The 19,561-nt window shown below is 45.5% G+C and overlaps 1 pseudogene across 1 annotated transcript; it reads left to right on the top strand.

Annotated features, from left to right (window-relative positions):
- The first annotated feature begins 1,627 nt into the window (after positions 1–1,627).
- LOC311133442 lies at positions 1,628–17,562 on the top strand (annotated as a pseudogene). The gene is made up of 14 exons: positions 1,628–1,816; positions 2,184–2,690; positions 3,249–3,557; positions 3,880–3,949; positions 5,742–5,893; positions 5,984–6,269; positions 6,576–6,812; positions 6,897–6,959; positions 7,168–7,363; positions 8,566–8,575; positions 9,084–9,237; positions 10,416–10,488; positions 15,566–15,683; positions 17,367–17,562. The product of its transcript is annotated as an uncharacterized misc_RNA (transcript).
- Positions 17,563–19,561: the final 1,999 nt, after the last annotated feature.

Raw genomic sequence — 19,561 nt, 5'->3', positions numbered from 1 at the left:
AATAAGCTGTGTTTTAGGTAACGTTAGATATATAGTCTCAGCTGCTTCGCTAGCCCCTCTTCTGGAACCTAACAGAGTTGACTACTTGTTGTGCATTTAGTCTTACGAACGCCGTGGACATTCACCATGCAAGCTGCCAAAAGCATGGGCGAGATACAATGTCATTATGTTGACGTTTTAATAGATCTGTTTGATTTGATTATTATCCCACGCGCGCACCCTTGAAGTGCCTCTATGTCGGTCATTCCCACATAGTGATTGCAGAAGCTCGAATGAACAACCTGGTCTCAGAGCATTTCGTATTATTTTGTACGTTATTCCGTTATGTAGCGGCCCGCACAAACAGCTGTGTGTTATGTGTTATGCTATTCATTAGTTGTGTTGTACTTACCAGTACCCAGTGTTCGTGCGGTCTGACATGCCAGTCAACCTGCTATCTGCCAACCACAGAAATGCCTGGAATGTTCTGGTGCCGGGCTTCCTGGTGTTGGTGGAGCGCCGCCTGGGGTGTGGGGGGGTTGGCAGGGGGGTGGAGCATCGCAAGTTTAAGACCATGCTTAGCCATTGTTCTCTCTCTTTCATCTGGTCTTAACAAGAGGTGGTCACGGTTGTTTTATACGGGTATCCTTGATTTATTTGGCGTGGGCTATGGCCAAACAGTAGCCTGTGTTGAGTTTGGTTAATAAACTGGGAATTCGTAAACTCAAACCTCTGTCTGGACAATTGTTCATTTATTTACATTTACATTTTAGTCATTTAGCAGACACTCTTATCCAGGATGACTTTTATACTATTCCAGGTATTCCTTAAAGCGGTAGGGTTTCAAGTGTATCCGGAAGGTGGTCAGTGACTCCGCTGTCCTGGCGTCGTGAGGGAGCTTGTTCCACCATTGGGGTGTCAGAGCAGCGAATAGTTTTGACTGGGCTGAGCGGGAACTGTGCTTCCGTGGAGGTAGGGGGACTAGCAGGCCAGAGGTGGATGAACGTAGTGCCCTCGTTTGGGTGTAGGGTCTGATCAGAGCCTGAAGGTAAGGAGGTGCCGTTCCCCTCACAGCTCCGTAGGCAAGCACCATGGTTTTGTAGTAGATGCAAGCTTCAACTGGAAGCCAGTGGAGTGTGTGGAGGAGCGGGGTGAGATGAGAGAACTTGGGAAGGTTGAACACCAGACGGGCTGCAGCATTCTGGATACGTTGTAGGGGTTTAATGGCACAGGCAGGGAGCCCAGCCAACAGCGAGTTGCAGTAATCCAGATGGGAGATGACAAGTGCCTGGATTAGGACCTGTGCCGCTTTATGTATAAGGTAGGGTCTGAACCTGCAGGATCGGGTCACCGCTTTGATGTTAGCGGAGAACGACAGTGTGTTGTCCAGGGTCACGCCAATGTTCCTTGCACTCTGGGAGGAGGACACAATGGAGTTGTTAACCGTGATGGCGATATTTATGATCTAGCCAGGTCATTACAATGGTGTAAGAAGTAAAAACATGGATAAAAGTTAGCCACCTAGCTAGCTGACTACCATGGCTAGCTAACGTTACGTGGAGAGAAGGGGTTGAAAATGCTTCGAGGGATTACGAAAGTGAAGGTGGAGGTAGGGGACAATTATGGCCAAGGAGGTGCATGTGCATGGATGTCGGAGGATCTTGACGAGGAGATCGCAAGGGCATCAGAGCACAGAGGCCACTTGAGGGTGACCGCTAGAATGATGGCGGCTGAAGCGTGCATGAGTGCTTCATCGACTGTGCTTCACGCGGATTCTGGGGGCCGGACCGAAGGGGTGATGTCTATGGTGCATGACGAGGAGGCTGGGGCTCAGGATGTAAACAAACATGGCGGCGCCCAGTCACCGATTGTGTCCGCATCTGTTAAGATCCCAAAGTACTCAGGTTGAACTGTTAGCTCATTTTGGGGGGTGGTCAAATGAAGATAGGGCACTGCAGTTCGCTTTGTGCCTCACTGATGATGCTCTGTCCTGTTTGATATTGATTAGCCCCGAGGACAGGCGTGTATATGGGGCTTTAGTTGGAGCACTGAGGAGGCGCTTTGGACAGTGTGTACAGCCCTGGCTGCTGCGCTCCAAACTGAGTAATAGACGCAGGCAGCCTGGAGAGCCACTACGGGTGCTAGCTAATGACATTGAGAGCCTCTCTCGGCAGGCATATGCTCACATGCCCCCCTCTGTGCAGAGCGAGCTAGCACGGGACCAGTTCAAACAGGTGTTCTCTCCTACAGAGCTGCGCATACAGACCCAGCTGGCTCATCCTGAGTCATTGCAGATAGCCTTGGAGATGGCTTTGGAGAGGGAGCTTGTGTGGGCTGGGGATTCAGCTGGGGCTTCGGTGGGGGTGCAGGGAAACACACCCACTGTGCGGGCTGTGGGGCAGAGCAGCCCAGAGCCGGAAAAGCCTGCATGGGTGGCTGAAATGACTGAACTAATTCGTGCTGTGTTGCTACAGGTGGCACGCAACACACGCCCTGGTCCCATGGTCTGCTGGGGGTGTGGCCAGCTAGGTCATCTGCGCTGGGATTGCCCCATGTCCCTCAGAGCTCAGGGAAACAGCGGGGCAGTGCGGACCCCTGGCTCTCTTTCCCAACTACCACCATCGCCAGGAGGAGCCCACCGTCACGAACGGGGGAGCAAGGCTCCACGCCCCCCAGAAGCAGACGAGTGCAAGCGGATGGAGCCTGTTGTGGTGGGCCAGACCTGTGTTGGGGACTTTTGTCATGTCCCTGTTACTGTGGAGGGGGTGCCCTGCTCTGCCCTGGTGGAAACTGGGTCCACAGTAACCCTGGTGAAGCCGGATGTTGTGCCAGGTTGGACTCAGTTTGAGCCCACAACTGTGCAGCTCCTCACAGTCACAGGTCAGCTGGCAACCATGAAAGGGAAGGGAATAATGACTCTGACAGTAGGGGGCAGGACTGTGCGTCATCCTGTGTGGGTGGCGGCTGTGCAGGACCCTTGTATCCTGGGGTTGGACTTTCTTAGGAGCACAGGCTGCCAGTTAGACCTAAATGGGGGCACACTGAACTTCCAGGGAGGGCCGGCAGTCACCATGCCCCCCCCCCCTAATGTCACATTCACACAACCCAACAACCCCCTTACTCCAACAGTTAAAGCAGCAGAGACTCATGGCTGGCCCACCCCCACCGACCAGCATCAGCTGAAGAGCTTCCTGGGCCTGGCCTCGTACTACAGGAGGTTTGTACGGGGCTTCTCAAGCGTCGATGCTCTCCTGAACTGCCTGCTGCAGAAAGACAAGGCCTTTACTTGGACAGTGGAGTGCGAGGTGGCCTTCAACACCCTCAAACGTGCACTGATCGAGGCCCCTGTGCTCACACCCAACCTCACCTTGCCCTTTATCCTGGACACAGACGCGAGCAATGTGGGCATGGGTGGGATGCTGGCCCAGGTGCGGCCAGAGGGGGAGAGAGTGGTGGCATATTTCAGCAAAACATTCAACAAACATGAGCGCTGCTACTGTGTCACCCGGCGGGAGCTCCTCGCTGTTGTTGCTTCCATCAAACACTTCAAGTACTACCTGGGTGGCCTGCCCTTTACTGTAACGACTGACCACTCTGCTCTCCAGTGGCTCATGTCTTTCAAATAGCCGGAGGGGCAGGTTGCACGCCTGCCCTCCTGGGGAGAGAGATCCGCACCCCTGCAGAGATAGCGTTTGGTCGGCCCCTGGATAGCCCTCCTGTTCCCCAGGGACCCCCACAATTCCCCTCTCTGGCAATGACATTCCTCAAGCATCCACCCCCAGGCGCCGCAGACAAGGCTCCAGACAGCCCACTCACCCAGTCTCCCTTACCGGAGCCACGGACTTTATTCCCCGTTCCCTCATCCTTGTCCCCCATGTCCCTTCATCCCCTGGGCCCCAGAGGGGCAGCCCCCTGCCACGGACTGAGCCCCCTGTTCCACATCTGGACACTCTGCGACCATCATGGCCACGTAGGCAAAGGAGACCTCCGGGTCGCTTCAGAGACTTTGTTTGTTCGCTCGGGGACGAGGGACTTTGTGGTGGGGGGGGGGGGGGGCTGTATAGCGACCCGCACAGACAGCTGTGTGTTATGTGTTATGCTGTTCGTTGGTTGTGTTATACTTACCAGTACCCAATGTTTGCGGGTCCGACATGCCAGTCAACCTGCTATCTGCCAACCACGGGAATGCCTGGAATGTTCTGATGCCGGGCATCCTGGTGGTTGGTGGAGTAGCGGCGGGGGGGGGGGGGGGGGGGGGGGGGGGGGGGGGGGTGGAGCATCGCAAGTTTAAGACCATGCTTAGCCATTGGGTTAAGGTTAGGGTTAGGGGAATGGTTAGCTAAAATGCTAGTTAGTTACAAAGTAGCTAAAAAGTAGTAAGTAGTTGCTAAAACACTCACCACCTTCCGGAGACACTTGAAACCCCACCTTTTTAAGGAATACCTGGGATAGGATAAAGTAATCCTTCTACCCCCCCTTACCACCCCCCCCCCCCCCCCCCCCCCCCCCCCCCTTTATATATATACATATTGTAAAGTGGTTATCCCACTGGCTATAAGGTGAATGCACCAATTTGTAAGTCGCTCTGGATAAGAGTGTCTGCTAAATGACGTAAATGTAAATTAGCTAAAATGCTATAGTTGTCCATGATGAAAACCTTTGGGTATACCCCACCCATTCACCACGACCAACCACCCTTCTTTCGTTTTTGCCTTAAGTAACCATCTGTTTTTGTAACCATAGCAAACGTAACATATCATACTAATTTGAGCGTCCCAGATTTACTTTCTAGTCAATGAAATGAATGAGCTGCAGTTGTTGATAGGCTAGGCTACATAGTTGCTGTCTGTAGGATGCAGGAGGTCAAATATCAACTAGAAAGATGAAAGGAAACTTGAAGGTAGTATACACAAAATCGATTCCCAGTTAGCAAAATGACGTTGAAAATATGTATTTTTCAGACTTTGAAATTAGGTTCATTTTCGTCTCTGGATGAAAGTTGAAAATACGTTTTTTTCTGGATGTTTAAAATACATATTTCCCGGACATTAAAAATACATATTTTACCGACCTTGAAAATGCATATTTTTTTGGTCATTGTTTCTATGGGCAAATTTAAAATGTCAATGAAGAAAGCATTATATCCCATTACATTATTAAAATAGGAAAATTGAGCAAACTTAAGATCCAGACCGGACCAAATCTGAACCAATCATAAACGTCTATGTTTGGGCCAAATCAAGTCAAGTCCGGACCAGACATCTGTGGACGTTGAAATCAAGGCCGGTCTGGACCGGACCAAATCTGAACCAATTTGAAATCAAGACCAGGGACGGACCAAATTTCAACATATTTTCAACGCCCATGGATGTGGCCATCGGATGGTGCTCATTGGGTTATATTTGCTTCATAAAATGAAACATTAATATTTATTGGAATTCAATTACCGTAAATAGGCTACAAATACGCAGAAGTTATAACCCCACCTGTTGCGGTTATTCATAGGTCCTCCTTCCAGGTCTCATCAGTCTTTGGTAGAGCTCTATGTCCACCTAGTGGTATAGTTCTGTCATGACACAGAGAAGTCTGAATTGTCATATTAAAACACATATCTTTCATTAGAATCACTCCTTCACCTTAATCATCACCTTATTTTTGGCCTCCCTGTCTCTAATTTTGTATTAGTATAATGGTCTACAGTACTCAGTAGGCCTATACAGTATGGGCTTGTGTACAGTTTGTTTTCCTTGTGTTCTCTGCAGTCTCTGACACCCCGATGGCAGATGGCATTGCCAACATTCCAGAGGAGCTGAGGGTACCACCTACAGAAAGCCCTGGACATAGCGTGTGGTCTAGACAGCTACCTGGAGAAAATGAGTAGCCAGTAAAGTGCACCTCTCGCTGAGCTGTATGGGTGAGTATTTCCTGTGTCTGTCCCACAAACACAGTACACCTGTATGGTTTCTCATGCACATTTCTTACTTAATCTCTCACTGATCTGTAGGAAAACGATGGAACACAACTGGGATAAAGTTTTCGAGGAGGGCAAAACTCCGTTTTGGCTTCCAAAAGAGTGCGTCACTGGTCCACATGAGTAAAGTCAAGAGGAGATAGGCATGTTCACAGGCTATGGGGCTCTGTCAATTGCTAAAGGACTGCCCGAGGATGGTTCACTGGTTGCCTGTGAGCTCGAGCCATATCTTAAAGAATTTGCTCAGCCCATATTTGACAAGTCTCCACATGGCAGGAAGATAACAGTAAAGATTGGTTCTGCCATGGATACCTTGAAGGTGACTAGTTAAAGCATGATGTATTTGCCTGCAGTGATTTCACATGTTGATCTGCTCGTTTAATAACCAGGTTATGAAGTTATGTGGATATACAATGCAAACCAAATCACTTATGGTAACATAACTATTTCTATTAAAAGTGTAATACATATGATGAGTGCAATAAGTAGCCTATGCTATATAACATAACCATTACCCCTGTTATTTGAGTGACTGGCAGGGGTACATGGAAATACACTTTATCAGTACATCTAGCTCATTGACAGTGAATGGTTCAGTGCTCTGATAATATTGTCTCTTTTAAAGGAATTGGCTGCAGCAGGCGAGCAGTTTGACATGGCCTTCGTCGACGCAGACAAGAACAACTACATCAACTACTACAAGTTCATCCTGGACCATAACCTCCTAAGGCTGAGTGGTATGATATGTGTGGATAACTCTCTGTTCAAGGCTAAGGTCTACCTAAAGGACACCTCTGATGAAAACGGACTGGTGCTTCGAGATTTTAACCAGTTTGTCATGAGTGATCATTGTGTGGAGCAGGTCTGTGGAGAGACATGGCTTGTAGTGCCTGATTATTACAGGGTATTGTCTCTTGTGTTAATTAAGAAGTGTTTGGTTTTCAAGGTCATTGTTCCTCTTAGAGATGGGATCAGCATCATCCGCAGAGTACCCATGGCACCAGCATGTGTAAGACACATTCTCAGAACCATATTTAGTTAATATTTTGTCTGATTTTACTTTTAGCACAGGCACTACCATTGTTCATTGGCAACGGTGGTTACTACTACCATAAGTCAAATGGTGACTTTACAGTACTTAACAGCTCATACAGACTTTTTCCCTGATCACTTACAACTCACAACTTGTGTCTCAGAGCAAGGTAACATACAATTAGGTATTCCGTACTGTGAACGGGAGGACAATCCTGGGCCGGATGCGTCTGGACGGCAGGGTGTTCTATGTGACGGGGGCAGGCCAGGGTATAGGCAGGGCGTTCGCACATGCTCTGGGAGAGGCTGGAGCCAAGGTGGCTGTCGTGGACCTGGACCAAGGCAAGGCTGAGGGTGTGGCAGAGGAGTTCACACTGAAAGGTAAGGGCTTGTCATTAGCACACAACACTATGATTATATGTTACAATCTTGGCTTTTCATATTACACTTCCATGTATTTGCCAGCAGATGGTGGTCTACTGTCAGGGAAAGTAGAGGAAATACTGTATATTGTAAAATTCCAGGGCCAACTGGCTATATTATATGTCAAAAAAACGTTCATTTGCACCATATTTTGCATATGAATTCAAAAAAGAATATCAAGGATTTCAATATTATCAGTCTAATCTAGAGATGAATATTTTCCCGAAAATCTACCAAGTTTCAATACCGCGAATAATTCATATTTATCCGAGAGTCCCAGGAAAAAACAAGAAGTGCCCATTTAAAGTGTTTAAAACCAAGATATGGTCACTATGCCAGTGTGCTCCCCAAATAAGAGGGGCGCTGCACCAATTTGTTGACTGCCCCACTATGTAAAGATTTCAGAGAAAATAAAACGTATTATTGGTAGTGATAAAGTAACTATCTTTGCTCGCCAGTGACATTGTACTGAATTGCGAAACAGGCCGTTCATAAATTTTGAGCATTATCATGTTCCTCAATTAATTCAGCGCATTTCAGCATTAAGCTATCTCCACACAGAGCGCACTCCAGGGCGCACAGAGCGCACCCCGAGTATAGCTTTGTCGAATCATACAAACTTTGTAACTGCAGTCAAACTAAAGTCAAATGACCAAAGTTGCTAAGCTTGCTAGATAACCTCCTTCAACTAATGACAGAATATCTCCTATATTTGGCAAAATCTAGTTGATGATTATACAGATAGCAGATCAGCTCATGAATAACGGGGAGATGAAAAGTGGGAATAGTTTAAATATCAAGGTATCTTAACGGGGACCAACTCTGTTTTAATAATATCCGTATCTACTCTCATACAGTTTGTTGATCACACATTCTCTACCGAAGCTCACATATGGGCAGCAAGTACGGGATAGGGCAGAGAAGCGGGGGACATGTTATACCAGGATTTTGACATGCATAGGCGAGAGACGTGTTTTGTTAATGCTACCTATCGATTACATAATAAAGTTAGGAATTTTCATGCGAGACAGGAGTCAGAATTTTGGGTTTCAGTGGGATTGGGACTGGATAGAAAAATAGCCTAGGCTCTAGGACAGGAGAAGATGATAGAATTTTCCCTCATGCCTATGACTTCTTAACATACTTTATGTCTGTGTCAGAGATGCCTATGTAGTGAATTGTGCATAGGCCTGTCAAATTTGCGACTGTCTGAAGAGTCGCAATGACATCTCAAAGAGACATGTTATTTTATAGGCTATACTGTAGGGGTTTCCTGTAGGGTTTGTTAACTGTATTCATGTCGCGTGTGCAGTCTGGCACTGTCAATTATGCGTGTGCTTTGAATTTATGGTGACTTTGTGTGAAGTAAATACACTAGGCTAAAGGCCTCCATGCGACAACCTGTTTGGATAATGTGCTATTTCATTTTTGGCTAATTTACTGCTGCGCATGTTGTGCATTTTGTGGAATTGCATTAGTGCTACATTTGGGGAAAATGTTGTAATTTCCTGTGTCTTGTCATATTTTTTTTCGGGAAATGTGAAGATTGTTTCCGGGACAGTCCCGGGATCCCGGTTGCCCATGTTAATCCTTAGTCTAGACATGTTGACTATTGTCACATTTTAAACAGCCACTCCTTTTTAATACAGGGATAAATTGTATCCGGGGATGTTGAGAGGATGATTGACAGCATTGTGTCCAAATGGGGAGAGATCCAAATAGCATGCAACAATGCAGAGATCAACATGAACTCAGCCAGTGAAGACACCATTCTGGAAGAGTGGGACCAAACCTTTGATGTCAACTTGAGGGGGACTTCCATGTGCTGTCAGTGTATGTAACTCCTCTACTGTATACTAGTGTAGGCCTGTGTGATCTATTCCATCACTCAGAGGGTCATACTGTAACTGTGGCAAAGGCCTGTTGGAAAATGTGAAACATGTACAGTAGTTTACATTTCAGTTCAGCTTACAGGTCTAACTGTCTTGGGGGGAATGTTTGGCCTGTTTTTGAATTTTTTTATTTTACCTTTATTTAACTAGGCAAGTCAGTTAAGAACAAATTCTTATTTACAATGACGGCCTACACCGGCCAAACCCGGACGACGCTGGGCCAATTGTGCGCCGCCCTATGTAAGTTACACATGGAATATATAGGAGAGTTTGAGTTAGGGTCTTTGAGTAAGTATGAATAATAATGAAAAGTGTACACTAATGCTCTTTAATTATTTGTTATTTCTTTTTTTTCTTTTTTTCTTCTTTTTTTCTTTTTACTTATCTATTTTTCACTTAACACTTATTTTTCTTAAAACTGTATTGTTGGCTAAGGGCTTGTAAGTAAGCATTTCACTGTAAGGTCTACACCTGTTGTATTCGACGCATGTGACAAATACAATTTGATTTGATTTGATATAATGGCGCTTTTCCATTGAGACTTACCCCCACACCAGTGATCCGTTAATGTAAGCTTTAGTGTTATTGTGTTCTGTTTTATTGTCACGTACAACGGATAGGTGCAGTGAAATGTGTTGTTTTACAGGGTCAGCTGGAGTAAATTAGGGTTAATTTACTTGCTCAAGGGCACATCGACAGATTTTTCATCTTGTCGGCTCGGGTAGGTAGCGACAGGTAGCCCAACACTCTAACCGCTAGCCTACCTGTCGCTCTAAAGACTAAAGACTTGTGGCGTGCAGAATCTCCCAACCTCTGCATCATTCAACATTGTTGCTTTGTGAGAAGGTGTTAAAGTTCACAGTTAGCCCTTGTTATGTAAATGACAGCTGAAAAGTACCCAGGGCCTTGCCTTGGCTCCAAGTTAGAGCCGTACCGCCGGAGCCATGGCCCAGTGAGACACGGGTGCCGGCCTGCGTAGATGGAAACAGAAGATTCTGAGACTTTAGGGTAAAACACTGGGGTAAATCTTCAATGGAAATGCAGCAATAGGGTGTCAATACTAAAAGTGTGAAGAATGTTCCTAATATGCGTCCATTCCCCCTGAATTCTTGCCTCAGGCTGCAGGTCATGTGATGCTGAAGCAAGGATATGGGAAGATTATTAACACAGCATCCATGGCCAGTCTAATAGGTGAGTGATGATTCTATCTATCCTGTACATTTGTCTTCCTTTCATCTCCATGTATTGTGAGCCAAGTGAAGAATGGTGAGTTAAGTGAAGAATAATGAGATGAGCTTTGTTGCCTCATTGATGTCTCCTAGGCTGTGAAGTACATGTACTACACATCACAGTGTTGTTTTGCACCAGAACATAATTGTATACAGTTTGTTTCTGTAGTGTTGCAAACAGACTTGACTGGGCTTGACGTTCTATAGTAATTCCATGTCAGTGTCTTTTAGTGAACTAAAAGTGACATTAGAGGAAGAAAACTTGGTGACCCATTTCTCAAATGCAATCTATGTCTAACAGTATAATTGCTACTACTGCTAATTTTCACCATATAACTGTTTATTCAGGCCAATGCTATAGTGATTGATCCATCCACATTATTCTCCCACTGCAAACACACAGTTGTGATTGCTGCTCATAAAGGCAGTTTTGCATCATAATAAACATCTGTCTCCTGAGCTGTGGGGAGGATGTGGAAGGAAGGCAACATGAGGTCCAACATGTAAAGGGTGTTCCTGTGCAACAACTCTGCCTGCCTGACTGCCTGCCTGCCTGTGCCAAGGGCCATGCTTAAGCAGCGGAAGATGCTTTTAGATTTTACTGAGTGCATTGTAAAATCTGAGATATTCACAGCCCAGTTGAAATCCTCCTACAGGTTCCTCCAGAGGAACAGCAGCACTTCATCAGCAGTATAGTCAAATCGCCAATAAACTGCTGTGCCATATGGGCCTCAGTCCCAACTACAGGGGCAATCTGTAAAACAGGACCATGCTGGTAAATAGAGGCCAGCATAAAAAAGTGATCAATTACTCACATTACCAGCAGTCCTGAAGGAATTTACTTTATTGGACTGGACATCTGTTATAATATTGTCATAATGCATAATCAGATGGGACTTGTTCTAGCCAAGTAGGGTACCAAAAAGCAGCCGTGAATGTCCAATTAAAATGCACAATGACAGCTTTTTGTCCATCTGCTGAATAAAATGTGTTTTTCCCCCCTCCCTGTAGATCTCAAGAGAATGATGGTAGGACACACAGGAGGAGGAGCATTAAATGTACACTACATAACCAAAAGTATGTGGACACCTGCTCGTCGAACATCTCATTCCAAAATCATGGACATTAATATGGAGTTGGTACCCCCTTTGCTGCTGTAACAGCCACCACTCTTCTCCACCACTCTTCTGGGAAGGATTTCCTCTAGATGTTGGAACATTGCTGCGGGGACTTGCTTCCATTCAGCCACAAGAGCATTAGTGAGGTCGGGCACTGATGTTGGGCGATTAGGCCTGGCTCGCAGTCGCCGTTCCAATTCATCCCAAAGGTGTTCGATGGGGTTGAGGTCAGGGCTCTGTGCAAGCCAGTCAAGTTCTTCCACACCGATCTCAACAAACTATTTCTATATGGACCTCGCTTTGTGCACGGGGGCATTGTCATGCTGAAACAGGAAAGGGCCTTCCCCAAACTGTTGCCACAAAGTTGGAAGCACATAGAATGTCATTGTATGCTGTAGCGTTAAGATTTCCCTTCACTGGAACTAAGGGGCCTAGCCCGAACCATGAAAAACAGCTCCAGACCATTATTCCTCCTCCACCAAACTTGACAGTTGGCACTATGCATTCGGGCAGGCAGCGTTCTCCTGGCATCCGCCAAACCCCAGATTCGTCCGTCGGCCTGCCAGATGGTGAAGCATGATTCATCACTCCAGAGAACGCGTTTCCACTGCTCCAGAGTCCAATGGCAGCGAGATTTACACCACTCCAGCCGACACTTGACACTGATCTTAGGCTTGTGTAAGGCCATGGAACCCATTTCATGAAGCTCCCAACGAACAGTTCTTGTGCTTACATTGCTTCCAGAGGCAGTTTGGAACTCGGTAGTGAGTGTTGCAACCGAGGACAGACGATTTTTACACGCTACGCGCTTCAGCACTTGGCGGTCCTGTTCTGTGAGCTTGTGTGGCCTACCACTTTGCTAATTCACAATAACAGCACTTACAGTTGACCAGGGCAGCTCTAGCAAGGCATACATTTGACGAACTGACTTGTTGGAAAGGTGGCATCCTATGACGGTGCCACGTTGAAAGTCAATGAGGTCATTCTACTGCCAATGTCTGTCTATGGAGATCGTATGGCTGTGGGCTCGATTTTGTACACCTGTCAGCAACGGGTGTGGCTGAAATAGCCGAATCCACTAATTTGAAGGGGTGTCCACATACTTTTGTATATATAGTGTATTTCTACATGCTAACAATAGAGGGAGTCATAGCAGCGGCACTCTCATTTAGATATACAGTGGGGAGAACAAGTATTTGATACACTGCCGATTTTGCAGGTTTTCCTACTTACAAAGCATGTAGAGATCTGTAATTTTTATCATAGGTACACTTCAACTGTGAGAGACGGAATCTAAAACAAAAATCCAGAAAATCACATTGTATGATTTTTAAGTAATTAAGTAATTAATTTGCATTTTATTGCATGACATAAGTATTTGATACATCAGAAAAGCAGAACTTAATATTTGGTACAGAAACCTTTGTTTGCAATTACAGAGATCATACGTTTCCTGTAGGTCTTGACCAGGTTTGCACACACTGCAGCAGGGATTTTGGCCCTCTCCTCCATACAGACCTTCTCCAGATCCTTCAGGTTTCGGGGCTGTCGCTGGGCAATACGGACTTTCAGCTCCCTCCAAAGATTTTCTATTGGGTTCAGGTCTGGAGACTGGCTAGGCCACTCCAGGACCTTGAGATGCTTCTTACGGAGCCACTCCTTAGTTGCCCTGGCTGTGTGTTTCGGGTTGTTGTCATGCTGGATGACCCAGCCACGACCCATCTTCAATGCTCTTACTAAGGGAAGGAGGTTGTTGGCCAAGATCTCGCGATATATGGCCCCATCCATCCTCCCCTCAATACGGTGCAGTCGCACTGTCCCCTTTGCAGAAAAGCATCCCCAAAGAATGATGTTTCGACCTCCATGCTTTACGGTTGGGATGGTTTTCTTGGGGTTGTACTCATCCTTCTTCTTCCTCCAAACACGGCGAGTGGAGTTTAGACCAAAAAGCTCTATTTTTGTCTCATCAGACCACATTACCTTATCTCATTCCTCCTCTGGATCATCCAGATGGTCATTGGAAAACTTCAGACGGGCCTGGACATGCGCTGGCTTGAGCAGGGGGACCATGCGTGCGCTGCAGGATTTTAATCGATGACGGCGTAGTGTGTTACTAATGGTTTTCTTTGAGACTGTGGTCCCAGCTCTCTTCAGGTCATTGACCAGGTCCTGCCGTGTAGTTCTGGGCTGATCCCTCACCTTCCTTATGATCATTGATGCCCCACAAGGTGAGATCTTGCATGGAGCCCCAGACCGAGGGTGATTGACCGTCATCTTGAACTTCTTCCATTTTCTAATAATTGCGCCAACAGTTGTTGCCTTCTCACCAAGTTGCTTGCCTATTGTCCTGTAGCCCATCCCAGCCTTGTGCAGGTCTACAATTTTATCCCTGATGTCCTTACACAGCTCTCTGGTCTTGGCCATTGTGGAGAGGTTGGAGTCTGTTTGATTGAGTGTGTGGACAGGTGTCTTTTATACAGGTAACGAGTTCAAACAGGTGCAGTTAATACAGGTAATGAGTGGAGAAAAGGAGGGCTTCTTAAAGAAAAACTAACAGGTCTGTGAGAGCCGGAATTCTTACTGGTTGGTAGGTGATCAAATACTTATGTCATGCAATAAAATGCAAATTAATTACTTAAAAATCATACAATGTGATTTTCTGGATTTTTGTTTTAGATTCCGTCTCTCACAGTTGAAGTGTACCTATGATAAAAATTACAGACCTCTACATGCTTTGTAAGTAGGAAAACCTGCAAAATCGGCAGTGTATCAAATACTTGTTCTCCCCACTGTATATACCTGCAGTTGCCACCAGCGTGTTAACGCACTTAAGAACAATGAATCCTTTCTTTAATAAGAGCCAATCTTTCTGTCCTGAGGACTTGAGTCTGTGTAGGCCTGCCTGATGAAAGGGCTTGTTTTCCCCCCACTTAGAATGGGCAATAAGTAGCAGGGTGGGTGTTAAAGAGGGTTTTAGAGAGTGCTCTCTTTCTACCTCTCTAAGGATTACTGCTCTTCAAGACGGAAAACATCAATGCAGGTTTATTTGAAGGATGAAGGCCTGTTTTGAACGGTATTTTGGAGCCGTATCATCAGGTCTTCAGTGAGGATTAGCACTGTTAGGCTTTTTTAGCTCTGTTTCCTGTCCTGATAAGTCAGCTTTCACCTTCAATCTGGGTGTAAGCCCTGGGCTCTGCTCCTCCTCACGTGCTCCTCCTCTCCTCCTGGGCTGAGGCCCTACCCAGGGGCCTGCACCTCCTCCTCAGCCTCCTCACTCCATCATGGAAGCATCCTCTCCTCACATCAGCTATTTTACTTTCTAGACAGAAGCTCCAGTCCAGTCTGTCTCCCCAGGACCGGCCCCTGCCTCTCTGCAGCTGTGCTATATTTATCATCTCAGTCCCGACCGAAGCAATTTGGCAGTGAGATCACGGGGCGACGAGGTTAACTACTAAAGTTGTATGTAACTTGGAGGCTTCCTTGTGATGATTAATCAACCAGAGGAAAACGAGCCGCTGTCCCAGCATCCCATGCAGTGTGCAGCATCTGTGATAGTCAAGGCAAACAAATGGTGTGTTGCCTTTGTTGCTGAACATGGTGCAGAACCGGACATTACAAGCAATTAATTTGACATGGCTTCATCCACGGGGTCCCCAGCAGCTAATGGAGGTGTTTTCATGTAGGATCCAGTATGAAAGCAGGGAGCTGAGTTATGATTGAAATTAAGTAATGCTCCAAATGAATTACATGCAGGGGTACTCTCGGAGAAAGTGTGTATTTGAATGTGTGTTTCATGGTTAATAAAGGGGTGAGGTTTGTTTTTTAGACATTGAGTGCAACTTATATGGTCAGAGATCATATATATGTTCAAGTTGGTTGACAGTGGTATCTTTGTTCTTTTGCCTGGCCTTTCCTCTGCAGTGCCCCATCCACAAAAGCAGCTTGCCTTCAACACCTCAAAGGCAGGAGTGCTCAAACTGACACAGACACTTGGTACAGAGTGGATTGACAGAGGGGTCCGAGTCAACTGCATCTCACCGTAAGTGTTTTTCTCGCGTTTGTTATAAACAGAATAGACCTACAGTATAGTATCAGTGTCAGGTACTGTATCCCCATGCCACAACAGTTTACACATCACAAATAGGCATAGATAAAAAGGAGAAGATTTCAATCCTAACTTGGATTAAGAATGTAAACATACAAAAAGTCCATGTATTGTTTTTTATTGAGCTGCCAAGTGTAGTATATTACATCACTATAGTGATGAGGAGTGATTGAGTGTTTTTCTCCATTGGAATAGCTCCATTTGAGAATGAGGCACCAATTTAAGTCCTCAAACAATGTGCTCAAGCTTAATTGGATGACGTCTTGAGGGATGAATCAACCAAACACTTGCTCTAATTGTTATATTCAATTAGGGAATCAAATTACCATCATCACTACAAGTGTCTCCACAACAATAGCTCGTTGTTTGTATCTGTTTGTCTGTGAAGCCGTGCGGCGGGAAGACGAGAACTGAGAAAGAGCTCTGCCTGTGTTAAGTGGAGCATCCCTTAGCCACAGCCATCCCTGAGCACATCCGTCCGGTGGCTTGGCTCGGCGTGCGGGCCCCGTCACAGCACTAGAACAAAGCGCCCGCTCATGCGCCAGTCACCGCTTTGCTTTATTTATCGCCAGCTTGTTTGCTAATTTTAATTTGCAAAGAAGCAATTCTTTCCCTCTGCTAACTGGCTGTCTCAATGGGCCGCTGATTTCTTTGAAGTGACAGTCGGTAAATATGCATAAAAAAGGGACACAATTAGCGAGTGCGAGGTTGACTGCAGCCTGATTTCATTGGCAACTTTAGCCGCACCGGTGATAAGCTGCATTATCTACAAAATTGGTTGAGGGAAAACAGCACCTCTGATTGCCAGGAAAGGTTCCAGATAACAGGGCGCTGAAGAGAAATATAATTGAGGTGGAATATGTTAACCAAGGTGTCACATGCTCCTTGGAGCCGCTAATTTATCCAAATGTTGGAATTTGTATCAAGGCACAGCCAGGAATACTGTAGACCTAACATGTTGGGTCTGGGCTAAAGATGAGTCGACCGTGAAGCTTTTAGCTACTGTCATATTGATTGTGTGAAAAGCCTGAAGTCGTCTCTCATTAGACACAGCTGTGTTGACATGTTTATCCAAATTATATATTTCATTAGGTGGAGAAAACATAATTGGTCATGATAGACTAATACTGACATTACACTGGAAGAGGCACCGTCTAGACTTGAAAGTACCTATGTCTCAGAGGAGGAAATCAGAGGAGGAAATGCCTACAGTACCAACACACCTGTTTCCTTTAAATGCCACTTAAGCACACTGCCTGAGAATCAAACCAGCTCAAGCACATATCAGGCAGGAATCAAAGTGAGATTGTGAGCGAGACGCAGAGAAAGTGCTTATCTACAGGCTCCTGAAGGCAAATTACACCCAGGGTCCCGTCGTACCCGGTGGCGCTTCCATCGACGTGCCAGTCATTAAACGCCACAAGTCTCACTGTAAATACCATCAGAGATGCTGCGCCGTGCCCTTTCTCTGAGGATAATTGGGTTTATTTTTGTCACCAGAGTGGTGGCTCTGAAACACCATGCTGCTGTCACTCCTGGCTCTGAAGTCTGATGTCTCTGATTCCTCTTGTTGATTTTTTTCTCCCTCCATCTTTGTCTCTCCCTCTCTCATTTCAGGGGGTTTGTTGACACCCCTCTCATTCACTCAGAGAGTCTGAGGCCTCTGGTGCAGCGCTGGCTGTCAGATATCCCTGCTGGACGACTGGCTCTAGTGACAGACCTGCAAGCTGCAGTGGTCTACTTGGCATCTGACGCCTCCGACTACATGACAGGGCATAACTTAGTCATAGAGGGTGGGCAAAGTCTGTGGTAGAGAGAAGGAGATACTTTCTTTGTTCCACCCTTGGATCACACAGAGACGGAGATACTTTCTTTGTTCCACTTTTGGATCACTCTTGGGAATAGGCACCTACTGTGAATAATCTCCACAGGGAGAATAGCATAGAGAGATTAGGTCAGGGTGATTACCTCACTGGTTTACCATTATGTCAGATTGGAGATTATTTTGTTAAGTTACATTTCATACAGTACTCTTCCAATAAATGGGCCATATTTATTTAAACACAATTGTGCTTTTATATTACATCTATGTTAATTTTCTTGATAGTAATACACACTTTGTTGCATATCCTTTTTATGCTGATCATATCCCTTCTACATGGTGCAAATCTGTTTTTTCATACAGAAACCCTTCACTCGCTTGACTCTGTGTGTGACTCTTATAAACAAGTATTCAAACCATTGGCCTCGTCAGAGGTATTTTGTTTATCAGTGCCAAGTAGTTGATAAGGATCCATACAGGAGTTCAAGATATTAGTACACTAAACTCATGCTCTTTTCGACTGTGCAAGCAAGTACAGTACATACTGGATTGGGCACAGTAGATGGAGAAAGGGGATCCTATAAAAGTTGCTCCATTGTACTGAGAAGTGTATGGCAAGATATTGTACACAAGGCAGTCTGTCCCTCAAATAAACACAATCAAACCTGTAAAATACAACTTTTTTTCTAACAAAAGAAATACGTTTATTCTTACTGTAACTTAACCCTTATGGGGACTGTACACTTTAGTAACGTTTCTAAACTAGCTACACATTGTTGCATAGAAATGTGTAATATCTCCCTGTTTGACAGGCTCCTGGGCTGTGGTTGTGTGTTTCTCTGGGTACCATATCATACCTCTGTCCCTCCCCTCTTCAGCTCTTCTCTCTCATGGTTTTGCTGATTGGTCCCCCAAGTGATGCTTACGAGCCGCATCTTAATTGCTCCCTGTACTGTTTATGTGATGCAAAACAATACTTAAAGGAGAGGTTAGCTGAGGGCACGGCCTCAGTCACTGCAATTATACCAAAGGAGTGTCCAATTAGCACCATCTATGCAATGAGACAGTGCTCGTGTTTGTGTGAGCAACTTCTCACTATTAGTGGCCGTACTCAGATTTACATAATGGGGTCTGGTCATTAACTGGGCTAGTGAATGAGAGGATCCCATTTAGATATGGAAAGATCTGATGATCTCTGCATTTCAGTTGGATTTGATGTAGAAGACATCCCAAACCTGCTTGGTAGATACACAACTCTGAACTTTGATTTGTTTTATGTTCCTCACAGGACAATATCAGAAATGAGATTTCTGTAATCAGTGAATGTGAGAATTTATTGAGAAGGAGCTAATAAACATGTAAATGTGCCTAGAGCAGGTTCTTTGTTAGGCATTTCATCAGATGACCACAAAGGGGCGGTCTAGAGACAGGGAGCTACAGATAATTGCCATTCTCACTCTGAGTCAGGATACCAGCTGTTTGAATGTGGGGTTATAAAGGACGTTATTTGCCATTATCTGAGAGCAATAACAATATATATGAGGAAATGATGATAAAAAGGATGTCTCTGCAATTCTGGTGTGCAAACAGCTGGACATGGGGATGAATACATGTTGAAATGATGAATAAATGCAATGTACTTTTATTAAAATGCAGTTTAACTGAAATGGTTACATTTCCAATGTATGAAAAATGTAATAACGGTATAATCTGTTGCTGCTTGCCAAGAGAGTAATTGAAATGCTACCTAACCAGTTAATATTGAGAATTATAACAACTGGTTTGCATCTATTGTTGCAATTATTGTTGTCTATCAACAATGACAAGCCACCGGAGTCTGACAACTTGGATGGAAAATTACTGAGGATAATAGCGGACGATATGGTCACTCCTATTTGCCATATCTTCAATCTAAGCCTACTAGAAAGTGTGTGCCCTCAGGCCTGGAGGGAAGCAAAAGTCATTCCGCTACCTAAGAATAGTAAAGCCC

The sequence above is a fragment of the Coregonus lavaretus genome (assembly GCF_964263955.1).
Source record: "Coregonus lavaretus genome assembly, chromosome: 8".
In the NCBI taxonomy this organism is placed as follows: domain Eukaryota; kingdom Metazoa; phylum Chordata; class Actinopteri; order Salmoniformes; family Salmonidae; genus Coregonus; species Coregonus lavaretus.
The sequence above is the reverse complement of the archived record's forward strand: the minus strand, read 5'-3'. Positions and strand labels throughout refer to the sequence as shown.